Raw genomic sequence first — 12068 nt, 5'->3', positions numbered from 1 at the left:
TTCATTCCCAAATCAGCAAATTACCGCGCTCCACCCTGTAGTTTTATGCAGGGGGCATTGTAATGACACTCCTATTTTAACGGCACTGTGTCAAAATGTGCTGCAAAAAACTAGAGAAGAGGGAATATGGAGACAAGAGCTGTGGATGTGAAAAGTCATCAAGGCGTCAAGACAAGATGGAGACGAAAAGAGAGAGAACATGTCACCTACAGTATAAGGTACCTGTATGTAAATGTTTACTTACTGATACTGACTACTTCTCATCAGTACCGTGGTTCCTGTATGGTCCGAAGTCTGATAAAGGCTGATAACTCCCAGCATTTCCTTACCATTGTTAAGAATATACTGGGAGTTGGAATTTCATGAGACACAAATGTATTTGGGCTTGACTTGACATTACAATTGATTGCTATACTAAGCTTGGTGATGTTTTCATGTAGTGATGGTGGTTCTAGTGACGTATAAATGTAGTTATGATGGTACAGGTGTTGTATTTATTTATTGATGGTGGCTCTCGTGATGTATCCATGTACTGATTGAGGTTCTAGAGATGCATTAATGTACTGATGGTGGATCTGGGAAGGAATTCATGTGCTGATGGTGGGTCAGGTGATGTATACATGTACTGATGTTGGTTCTAGTGACCTATTTAATTTATTGATTATAGTTCTGGTGCTGTATTTATGTACTATTGATGGCTCTGGTGTTCTGTTTATGTACTGATGATTATGTTGGTTTCGTATTCATGTACTAATGATGGTTCTGGTGATGAATACAGCACTAGAACCATCATCACTTCATAAATACATCACCAGAGTCATCCATAGTATATGAATACAGCACCAGAACAACCATAACTACATGAATACATCACCAGAACCACCATGAGAACAGGAATAGGACACAGGACCCACTGTGAGTACATTCATTTGGCTCCAGAACGCCCATCAGAACAGGAATATAGCATCAGAACCACCATCAGTATAGGAATACGGCACCAGAACTACCATCAGTTTTGTTGCAAACTGTATATGTCGCATCGCATGACGGACGTAAAAAACAGCATAAGTATCCCTTTATCTATAATGGGGTCTGTTTAGTTTCCATTAGGGTATCCGCCAAATGCTGGACACCTTAATTGAAAGCAACTGGACACCATTATAGTTAAGTTATATTAGTTTCCATAACTGTCCTTATGTCTGACATAAAAAATATAGGATGTCGGGGATGAATATCACTTTTTTCCCCTCGGACTGTGTAAAAAATTAATGATTCTATATCTATCTTTGAAAACACTCTCTGTTGAGCCTCAAATTTAAAGTACATCTTTTTTTAACTTTTGATGGCATTATTTGGTGAAAAAGGGAACAATTCTACTGGAAGTGGTAGTCAAATATTTGTTTCCAGACCCATCGGAGGGGGAGGGGGCTATAAGGGCTCTTTCACTTTAGTTTCCGACACATTCCTTTTCTTGGGGGCTGTGGGTTCGTCTGGTGGGGGGAACTATCGGCTTCATCTGCTTAGGGCACCAAAATACCAAGTCTCGACCCTGTATGATAGGACATATTGTAATGCATTCTTTCCAGTAGCAGCTAATTAAAATCATATAATTTACTGGTTTTTTTTTTTAATAAAAGTTATCATTCAACGTCATTAATTTTTCTATTGTATTATGTTTAACAGCTCTCCCCACACAGTAGTATGGCCCACGGCTCCCCACCAAACGGAGTACGATGGCCCCACAGGTCCCCCCTCATACACACACATGCACAGTAGGATAACCCTACAGTTTGCCGCTACACATAGAAGAATCATCTTCATTATTTGGTCCTCAACTGGATAATATTTTAAGTCATTAATGGGGGTATCCTACCTAAGCACTAACAGGCAGGTAATTGCAACTAACCAACCTGTTGTGCATGGTGCCGTTCTTCCCCGACTCAGAAACCGCTCTTGCCGGGGATGCAGAAGCCTCCGCTGACATCACGTCTTCAGAGTGGAGGCTTCTTCACGACTCCTCAGTCGATGAGGAGGACTTCCAATGTCATTTTGACAGCCGTATCCTCGCTGCCTAACTGTGGGATCAGCTGTCAGTCAGAATGATTTCGGAAATCATGCCCTGTCACGTCGGCAGAGGCAGCTGAATCCGGAGAAGGAGAGGTATGTGACCGCTCGGTGACGGGAAAGAATAGCACCGTGCACTATGTGCAGGTAAGCTGCAGTTACCTGTCTATTCATGCTTAGGTAAATTTTTTGTTTTTATAAAGTCTCGGACATACCCTTTAAGAGCTTTTCTTTAGACACAAAAACAGTATTTTAAGCCAAACTGGTTCCTAATAAGGAAAAGATCTCCATTATTCAGACTAAATAGATTTTAATTATAGACAGAAGGGATTCAAAGCTAGGCAAGCATCCTTCTTTAAAGTCAATAAAAAGTATTTAAGTCAGAAGAATCAGGATCTTTACTGCCAGGTCCGAAGTCCCACCTGTAATATAAGCCTATTCTAATTTCTTCCAGCCCTAGTAAATTCCTTTATTCAACACGGATTTGTGATGATACTGAGAAAGATTCCTCAAACATTATTTAAACACATTGTTAGATCTTCTAAAAACAGTTTGTTTGTTTTTTTTAAAGATATTCAAGATGGAAACCATCCAGTGCTTCCTGGCTATCATAGTGTGTATGGGCCAGAATGGTGGGATATTAGTTTATGGAGTCACAATGGTAGACATTTTTAGCAAATAGGGTCGTAGTTGGGGATTTTCTTAATGTATAGCATGACAAAGGGGGACATAAGTAAAGTCTCACATTGTGGTCTCATTCTATAATGTCCTCTATTGTGGGGATGTTACAACTGTAATAGGGCATAAAAGGTGGACGCTATTACTGTATAAGTGCCATTGGGGAGGGCTATCACTGCTGTATTTCGTCACAAAGGCAGACATTACTGTATGGGGGCACAAAAAATAATTTACTAGTGTACAGGGGACAAAATATAGGGAATATAAGTAGAGACGAGCGGATTAAGCAATATTTTAATTTGCCTGTTTTTCACAGAGTTTCTTGAGAAATTCGATTCGCAGAGATATGATCCATGAATTTAATGTCCCTAATTATTATTATTTATTTATAGAGCACCATTGATTCCAATGTGCTGTACATGAGGAGGGGTTGCATACAAAACACAAATATAAATTACGGTGAATATACTAACAGACTTGTCCCGATGAGAGGACCCTACCCTGGTGGGCTTACACTCTACAGGAAAATGGGGAAGGAGACAGGAAGTGCGGGGGTTGCGGCAGCTCTGGTGGTGAGGTGGTATCGGGGTTACTGCAGGCTGTAAGATTTCTTGAAAAGTTGGGTTTTTAAGTCCCGTCTGAAGGTTCCGAATTGTAGCCCCGATCTGTAAGATAAAGGGGCTCATGGGATTACAGGACCTTAAGGTACAGTTAGGGCCAGAAATATTTGGACAGTGACACAATTTTCGCGAGTTGGGCTCTGCATGCCACCACATTGGATTTGAAATGAAACCTCTACAACAGAATTCAAGTGCAGATTGTAACGTTTAATTTGAAGGGTTGAACAAAAATATCTGATAGAAAATGTAGGAATTGTACACATTTCTTTACAAACACTCCACATTTTAGGAGGTCAAAAGTAATTGGACAAATAAACATAACCCAAACAAAATATTTTTATTTTCAATATTTTGTTGCAAATCCTTTGGAGGCAATCACTGCCTTAAGTCTGGAACCCATGGACATCACCAAACGCTGGGTTTCCTCCTTCTTAATGCTTTGCCAGGCCTTTACAGCCGCAGCCTTCAGGTCTTGCTTGTTTGTGGGTTTTTCCGTCTTAAGTCTGGATTTGAGCAAGTGAAATGCATGCTCAATTGGGTTTAGATCTGGAGATTGACTTGGCCATTGCAGAATGTGCCACTTTTTGGCACTCATGAACTCCTGGGTAGCTTTGGCTGTATGCTTGGGGTCATTGTCCATCTGTACTATGAAGCGCCGTCCAATCAACTTTGCAGCATTTGGCTGAATCTGGGCTGAAAGTATATCCCGGTACACTTCAGAATTCATCCGGCTACTCTTGTCTGCTCTTATGTCATCAATAAACACAAGTGACCCAGTGCCATTGAAAGCCATGCATGCCCATGCCATCACGTTGCCTCCACCATGTTTTACAGAGGATGTGGTGTGCCTTGGATCATGTGCCGTTCCCTTTCTTCTCCAAACTTTTTTCTTCCCATCATTCTGGTACAGGTTGAACTTTGTCTCATCTGTCCATAGAATACTTTTCCAGAACTGAGCTGGCTTCTTGAGGTGTTTTTCTGCAAATTTAACTCTGGCCTGTCTATTTTTGGTATTGATGAATGGTTTGCATCTAGATGTGAACCCTTTGTATTTACTGTCATGGAGTCTTCTCTTTACTGTTGACTTAGAGACAGATACACCTACTTCACTGAGAGTGTTCTGGACTTCAGTTGATGTTGTGAACGGGTTCTTCTTCACCAAATTAAGTATGCGGCGATCATCCACCACTGTTGTCATCCGTGGACGCCCAGGCCTTTTTGAGTTCCCAAGCTCACCAGTCAATTCCTTTTTTCTCAGAATGTACCCAACTGTTGATTTTGCTACTCCAAGCATGTCTGCTATCTCTCTGATGGATTTTTTTTTTTCAGCCTCAGGATGTTCTGCTTCACCTCAATTGAGAGTTCCTTTAACCACATGTTGTCTGCTCACAGCAACAGCTTCCAAATGCAAAACCACACACCTGGAATCCACCCCTGACCTTTTAACTACTTCATTGATTACAGGTTAACGAGGGAGACGCCTTCAGAGTTAATTGCAGCCCTTAGAGTCCATTGTCCAATTACTTTTGGTCCCTTGAAAAAGAGGACGCTATGCATTACAGAGCTATGATTCCTAAACCCTTCCTCCGATTTGGATGTGGAAACTATCATATTGCAGCTGGGAGTGTGCACTTTCAGCCCATATTATATATATAATTGTATTTCTGAACATGTTTTTGTAAACAGCTAAAATAACAAAACTTGTGTCACTGTCCAAATATTTCTGGCCCTAACTGTACCTTCACACATAACGATATCGTTAAGGATATCGTTGCAACGTCACGCTTTTTTGACGTAGCAACGATCCCGCTAATGATCTTGTTATGTGTGACAGCGACCAACGATCAGGCCCCTGCTGGGAGATCGTTGGTCGCTGGGGGATGATCAGGACCATTTTTTGGTCACTGATCACCCGCTGTCATTGCTGGTTCGGTGTGTGTTACGCCGATCCAGCGATGTGTTCACTTGTAACCAGGGTAAATATCGGGTTACTAAGCGCAGGGCCGCGCCTAGTAACCCGATATTTACCCTGGTTACCATTGTAAAAGTAAAAAAAAAACAAAAAAAAACAGTACATACATTCTGATGTCTGTCACGTCCCCCGGCGTCCACAGGGTTAAAACTGCTTTCGGCAGGAGCGCTGCTAATGCACGCGCTCCGGCCGAGAGCTTCCCTGCACTGACTGTCAGTGCCGGCCGTGAAGCAGAGCACAGCGGTGACGTCACCGCTGTTACTGCCGGCGCTGACAGTCAGTGCAGGGAAGCTCTCGGCCAGAGAACGTGCATTAACAGCGCTCCTGCCGAAAGCAGTTTTAACCCTGTGGACGCCGGGGGACATGACAGACATCAGTATGTGAGTATGTACTTTTTTTTTGTTTTTTTTTTACTTTTACAATGGTAACCAGGCTAAATATCGGGTTACTAAGCGCGGCCCTGCACTTAGTAACCCGATGTTTACTCTGGTTACCCGGGTGCTGCAGTGGGACTTCGGCATTGTTGAAGACAGTTTCAACAATGCCGAAGTCTTTCCCCTGATTGTTGGTCGCTGGAGAGAGCTGTCTGTGTGACAGCTCCCCAGCGACCACACAACGACTTACCAACGATCACGGCCAGGTCGTATCGCTGGTCGTGATCGTTGGTAAATCGTTTAGTGTAACGGTACCTTTAGGCTGTTAAGTTAATTTGTAAGGTTATCAATGCCTAACTCATGTTTCTTTTGTTTGAGATGCTCAAGGGTTAACTGTACAGGTTACTGGGCAGATTTTCAGACTTGGAGACAGCTTTTCCCGCAAAAAATATGGACCAATGGACGGATTGGACACCTAAGGGAGGGGGTTACTGTCCGGTATTTAAGGCTGAGAGGAATGCCTATATTGGCATTCTGACAAGGCACAGTAGAATTTTGCCTTCCCACCTACCCCTTTTTCATTAAGCGTACTGTCGCAATGCTTTATTGAAGGGCGGTAACCCTAAGCCATCTGGCTGTGTGATCTTTATTAATTATTTAAATGGACTGGTTGACTGACTCGAGTCAAGTAAGGACTGAGTTGGTAAGGTATTATGATTACAAAGTTATATTTGACTAGATGGTGGCTCGATTCTAACGCATCGGGAATTCTAGAATATGTATGTAGTTTATTTATGAAGATTTCAAAATAATGCAATGAATACACAGGATTCAGCCGGCCGGGCGCGACCAATTAGCGAAGCATGGTTCAAATCCCGCGCCAATTCGCGGCCGGACTGCGCCTGTCGCTGATTGTTCACGGCCAGCCGCGACCAATCAGTGAAGCCAGGGCCAGCTGCAGGTTTTTGAGGGCCCCGGGCGAAAGAGTCTCACAGTCAACGTAGCATATAACACAGCCCACGTAGTATATAGCACAGCCACGTAGTGTATAGCAGCCACGTAATATATAGCACAGCCCACGCAGTATATAACACAGCCCACGTAGTATATAACACAGCCACGTAGTATATAGCACAGCCCACGTAGTATATAGCACAGCCCACGTAGTATATAGCACAGCCCACGTAGTGTACAGCACAGCGACGCAGTATATAACAGCCCACGCAGTATATAACACAGCCCACGCAGTATATAACACAGCCCACGCAGTATATAACACAGCCCACGCAGTATATAACACAGCCCACGCAGTATATAACACAGCCCACGCAGTATATAACACAGCCCACGCAGTATATAACACAGCCCACGTAGTATATAGCAATGTGGGCACCATATCCCTGTTAAAAAAAATAATTAAAATAAAAACTAGTTCTATACTCACCTTCCGGCGACCCCTGGATCCAGCCCAGGCCTTTAGCGATGCTCGTCGCGACGCTCCGTTCACAGTAATGCCTTGCGGCAATAACCCGTGATGATGTGCAGTCTCGCAAGACCGCTACATCATCATCTCGTGAGACCGCTACGTCATCACGGGTCGTTGCCGCAATGCATTCTTGGGACCGGAGCGTCGCAAGGAGCGGGAAAGGCTGGCGCGGACAACGGAAGGTGAGAATATAATTTTTTTTAAAATTATTTTTAACATTATATGTTTTCACTATTGATGCTGCATAGGCAGCATCAATAGTAAAAAGTTGGTCACACAGGGTTAATGGCAGCGTTAACGGAGTGCGTTACACCGCGTTATGCGGACGCTTGCGGAAGGAGTGCATAATAAAAAGGCATTACAGTCTATGGGAACGCATATACAGAAATCCCATGAGCCACGCCCATTGGGCGTCGCTTGTGTCAAGGAAATTCTCCTTGAAAAATGTTTTCATAACAAATGCATGCGCATAAACAACGCGAACACATGCAAAAATGCATGCAAATGTTGCGTTTTTCTATCTGTTATGCGTAAGTTGATGTGGATAAAAAAAGCAGTGTTATCATGCGTTTTGCCATGCGTTTGCGGTTGTGTACGAAACGCTGCGGAGGGAGCGTATATGAGCCATACATACGGGGGGGGGGGGATATGAGCCATTCATACAGGAGGGAGGGGATATGAGCCATGCATACAGGAGGGGGCGGAATAGGGGCCATGCATATGGGATGAGCCATGCATACGGGGGGGAATACAAGCCATGCATATGGGATGGGAGGGAGATGAGCCATGCATACAGGAGGGGGGGGGATATGAGCCATGCATACAGGAGGGGGGGAAATATGAGCCATGCATACGGGATGGGAGGGAGATGAGCCATGCATACAGGAGGGGAGGGGGGCATTATACAGTATTGAGCATCATGTGTGGCCATTATACAGTATTGAGCATCATGTGTGGCCATTATACAGTATGGAGCATCATGTGTGGCCGTTATACAGTATGGAGCATCATGTGCGGTCATTATACAGTATGGAGCATCATGTGTGGCCATTATACAGTGTGGAGCATCATGTGTGGCCATTATACAGTATTGAGCATCATGTGTGGCCATTATACAGTATGGAGTACTGTGTGGCCATATTTGTTTTTGGTTATAATTATTGTGTATGAAACAGTGTGATCAGCAGTGCTAAATGGGTGTGGTTGGGACGTGGATATGGGTGTGACTAGTTGTGAAATGGGTCTGGTCAGAGGCATGGCCTAAAATTTGCTGCAGCACACTACGCTCGCCGCAAACTTTATACCTCTTTCCCTTCTTCAAAAGTTGGGAGGTATGATACCGTATTTGCCAGATCACGGCAAAGTGTCACAAATCCCATAGGGAATGAATGAGGCCAAACGCAATGTTGCCGTAAGTGATCCGTTACGCAGCAGATGCAGGAAAACTGCCGGATCTGCTGCAAAAGGCGACTTTCACATCAGCGATTTTTGTTAAAGTCACTGCCAATAGTGTCATACTCACCAACGGGGCAGGGCAGCACTAAAAGTGCCTAGGGCAGCAGAAACGCTAAATACGGCCCTGGTCGGAATGTACTTACAGTTAGTGTGATGGCAGCAGGAGTCGGACGAGTCTTCCGGTGGTCCAACGCTGTTCCCATCCCAGCCTGGTGCAGCTGGTACGGCAGTGTGAGGGGCTCCTGCGACATTTTATGGAAGCCCGAAACCCCCGCACTTCTATTGCCTCGATGCTGTGGCCTCCGGGAAAATGGCCGCTGAGATCTCAATCTGTGCATACCTCAGCCTCTGGCAGTCATTTTCCCGGAAACCCCAGCATCGAGGCAATAGAAGTGCGGGGGTTTCAGGCTTTCACAAAATGTTGCCGGAGCCCCCGCACCGCCGAACCGGTGCACCAGTCTGGGTCATATCATTGCCGGACCACCAAACACCCCCTGTGATTCCGCTGCCGATACCCCCCCCTGGGTAAGCTGAATTCAGGACTGTAAGACAGACCTCCATTTGATGCATTCATTTTTTTCCCCCCATTTTCCTTCTGAAGATTTGAGGTGCGTCTTATTGTCCATAAAATACGGTACGTATAGCAATATGCACACCTGCTTACTGAGCCGAGTGACACCAAGAGGTGGATGTACAGTGGGGAAAATAAGTATCTGATTCACAACTGATTATGCAAAGCATAATAATTTGGGCATCTATATAAGCCTGTGCCCTGTTGGTCCAGTCTGGGATGGAGATTATCATGTATTAAGTGAAATACACAAAACACATTTTTTTTTAAATTTGTTTTATTAGCTGCTTTGCGTCTATACAAATATTACAGTATAAAGATAAGCATTTTCCAAGTTTTATTCAATCATAACCGTGAATGAAAAAAAAAGTAAAAAAAAAAAAAGTCGAACACAAAGCAGCAGATTAGATTTATTGCCAAAACAGATTCATATGAAACTGAATAGGGGAATGTATATACATGGTTAAAAACATTTCCACAAGTTACTAATATAATGTGCATTTCGGAACTCAAACATCAATGCTCGGAGATAGTACGGCAATACTTTTAATAGTCCAGGTATTACTTTAAGAGGAAAAATAGGCTTTAAAGTGCACCTTTTGCCCACACACAAGACAACCACCTTGGGATTCCACTTTTTGTCCAAGTGCAGGGTGTTAGGCTTCACAAGACATTGAGAAAACAAAACAAAAATCATAAAAATATGAAGACTCTTATATTACTCGCACACTTAAGTGTTAACAGGTTTTTTTTTACTATACATTTCCATTACTATCAAGATTAAAAAATAATAAAGAAATTCTAAAGTCTCCAACATGGTGATAAGCAGTAGCACTTGCACAATATATGAATATAAAGGGAAAAAAAAAAAGTAACCATCTAGTACTGGGTCGGGCTACTGATCTGCTGCGCTTTCTCAATATGCTATATATTTTGGTAATGAAAGAAGATTGTATTAAAAAAATAGTTAATATTTTTTCCTGTTTCTTACAAATAAAAGAAATAAACTTTACAGATGCGTCTCATACATCAAGGAAAGGAACCATTTTTTGTCTAGTAAAAAAAAAAATAATGCAAAGTGATCATTGTGTGAATTGAAAAAAAAAAAAACCTACAACACCCCCACCTTAATTATTTTTTTTTATATTAGCAGATAAGTATGATACATATTTATATCCCATACTAATCTACTTGATATAGATATTTTTATAACGGTTGTCTGGGAATAGAAAAGAACATGGCTGTTATGTTCCAAGAACAGCGCCACACCTGCACACAGGTCGTATGTGGTATTACAGCTCTGTCCCATTCACTTCAATAGAGCTGAGCTGCAATACCAGACACGACCAACGGACGAATGTGGCGCTATTTCTAACAGGCAACCCTTAAAGCAAACCGGGTGTGTGTGTGTGTGTGTGTTTGAGATGATTGTTATAACAAAAAAAAAAAAATGGACGCATCAATCACAACTGGACAATAATGCATTAGCAAACATTGAAAAAGGTTTTTTTTTCTTTTTTTAAATGAAAATTTTTTTTCCTAAAGTTTTTAAACCTTAAAATTTCCACAGTGTCAAAGGACGAGCTGTATAAACAGAGAAACAGCAAGAAAATCTGAATTAAGTCTTAAATGTGGGCTATATTCACAAAAAGCCAATTACCCAGCTTAAAAAAAAAAAATAACCCCCAAAAAAAAAAATAAAAAAAAAAAACTCCCTCAGCCACTGTAGCGACACTGCACGGCTGTGTGTAGCAAGGAGGACAGCAATAAGCGTGTGCCAAGTCTTACATGTGTCGCTATGGGGGGGCACAAAGCACTGCAGCAGGTGGGGAAATGGGCAGACGAAACAACCTCGCGTTACAGCTCCTTATTACTGGAAATGTACTGCAAAAGCAGAGGAGAAGCTTTCAGCATATTAAAATTATTAAAAAAATAAAATAAATGAATATATTTATAAATCTCTAGAAAAAAAAAAAACACTTGAGGCAAATGCAAAAAATGTAAAAAGATTTAAAAGGCGCATGGAGCAGAGCAGTGTATCAACTTCAAGGCCTGGCAGATAAGGGGTTAATACACCGCCCCCTAAAAGCAAAATCCCCAATGGTTAAAAAATATTTAAAAAAAAAAAAAGACCCCGTGCAAAAGTCTAAATAAAAGCTTCTCTTAAAAAGGGAGACAATTGGGGTAAAAAGAGGTGCAGGGGCAGGGTCTTTGTAGGCACTTCGGGCTGGATTGTATTCTTCCACAGTGAGGCGCTAGAGGGGAAAACAGAAAAAAAAAACAGGATCAGATAACATAAGGAAAGCCGTACTGGACCAGTCCATCTATGGACTACAGCCCCCATCACTCCCCATATACCGCACAGTGCCCGATACAGCCCCCACACACAATAGTGCCCAAATAACACTATAGAATGCCACCGTCACCGCCAAGTACAATATATAAACATATTGCATGCGTGTGTGTACGCGTGCATGCGTGTGTACAAGTGTGTGTGCGTGTATGTACGTACGTTCGTGTGTTCACTCAGTGCTCACCCGATGCCGCCATGCGTTGGCTGACATGTATGGGGCCGTTGAGGTATCCCTGTGTGATATCCCGATGTGTTAGGGGAAATCAGGATTAAACAGCGCCTAGTCTCACTATTCAGAAAAACCACATGTGTGAATGGGGCTAACCGACAGCTGAAGTATACAGACACCATAACCTGGTCATTTACTTCTAGAAATCGTGAAAAGACAAAAAAATTCCCTTTAAATTTGACTCTACAGATCAGAACTTTGGACATCATGCTGTGGACCAAGGCCGTGTTCACACTAATGTTCCACAACTAATCCACGGGTGTTAC

The 12068-nt window shown here is 42.7% G+C and overlaps 1 protein-coding gene across 2 annotated transcripts in view; it reads right to left on the bottom strand.

The window, feature by feature from the left end:
- Nucleotides 1-9612: 9612 nt before the first annotated feature.
- JUP (junction plakoglobin) overlaps nucleotides 9613-12068 on the bottom strand; it is a 56165-nt gene continuing 53709 nt past the window's right edge. For both annotated transcript variants that reach the window (XM_069751541.1, XM_069751542.1), the window contains exon 15: nucleotides 9613-11475. The gene's annotated coding sequence lies outside the window, so the exon portion shown is untranslated. The remainder of the gene's footprint in view (nucleotides 11476-12068) is intronic.

The sequence above is a fragment of the Ranitomeya imitator genome, chromosome 2 (genome assembly GCF_032444005.1).
Source record: "Ranitomeya imitator isolate aRanImi1 chromosome 2, aRanImi1.pri, whole genome shotgun sequence".
NCBI lineage: Eukaryota > Metazoa > Chordata > Amphibia > Anura > Dendrobatidae > Ranitomeya > Ranitomeya imitator.
This window is presented reverse-complemented; position numbering and strand designations above follow the sequence as displayed.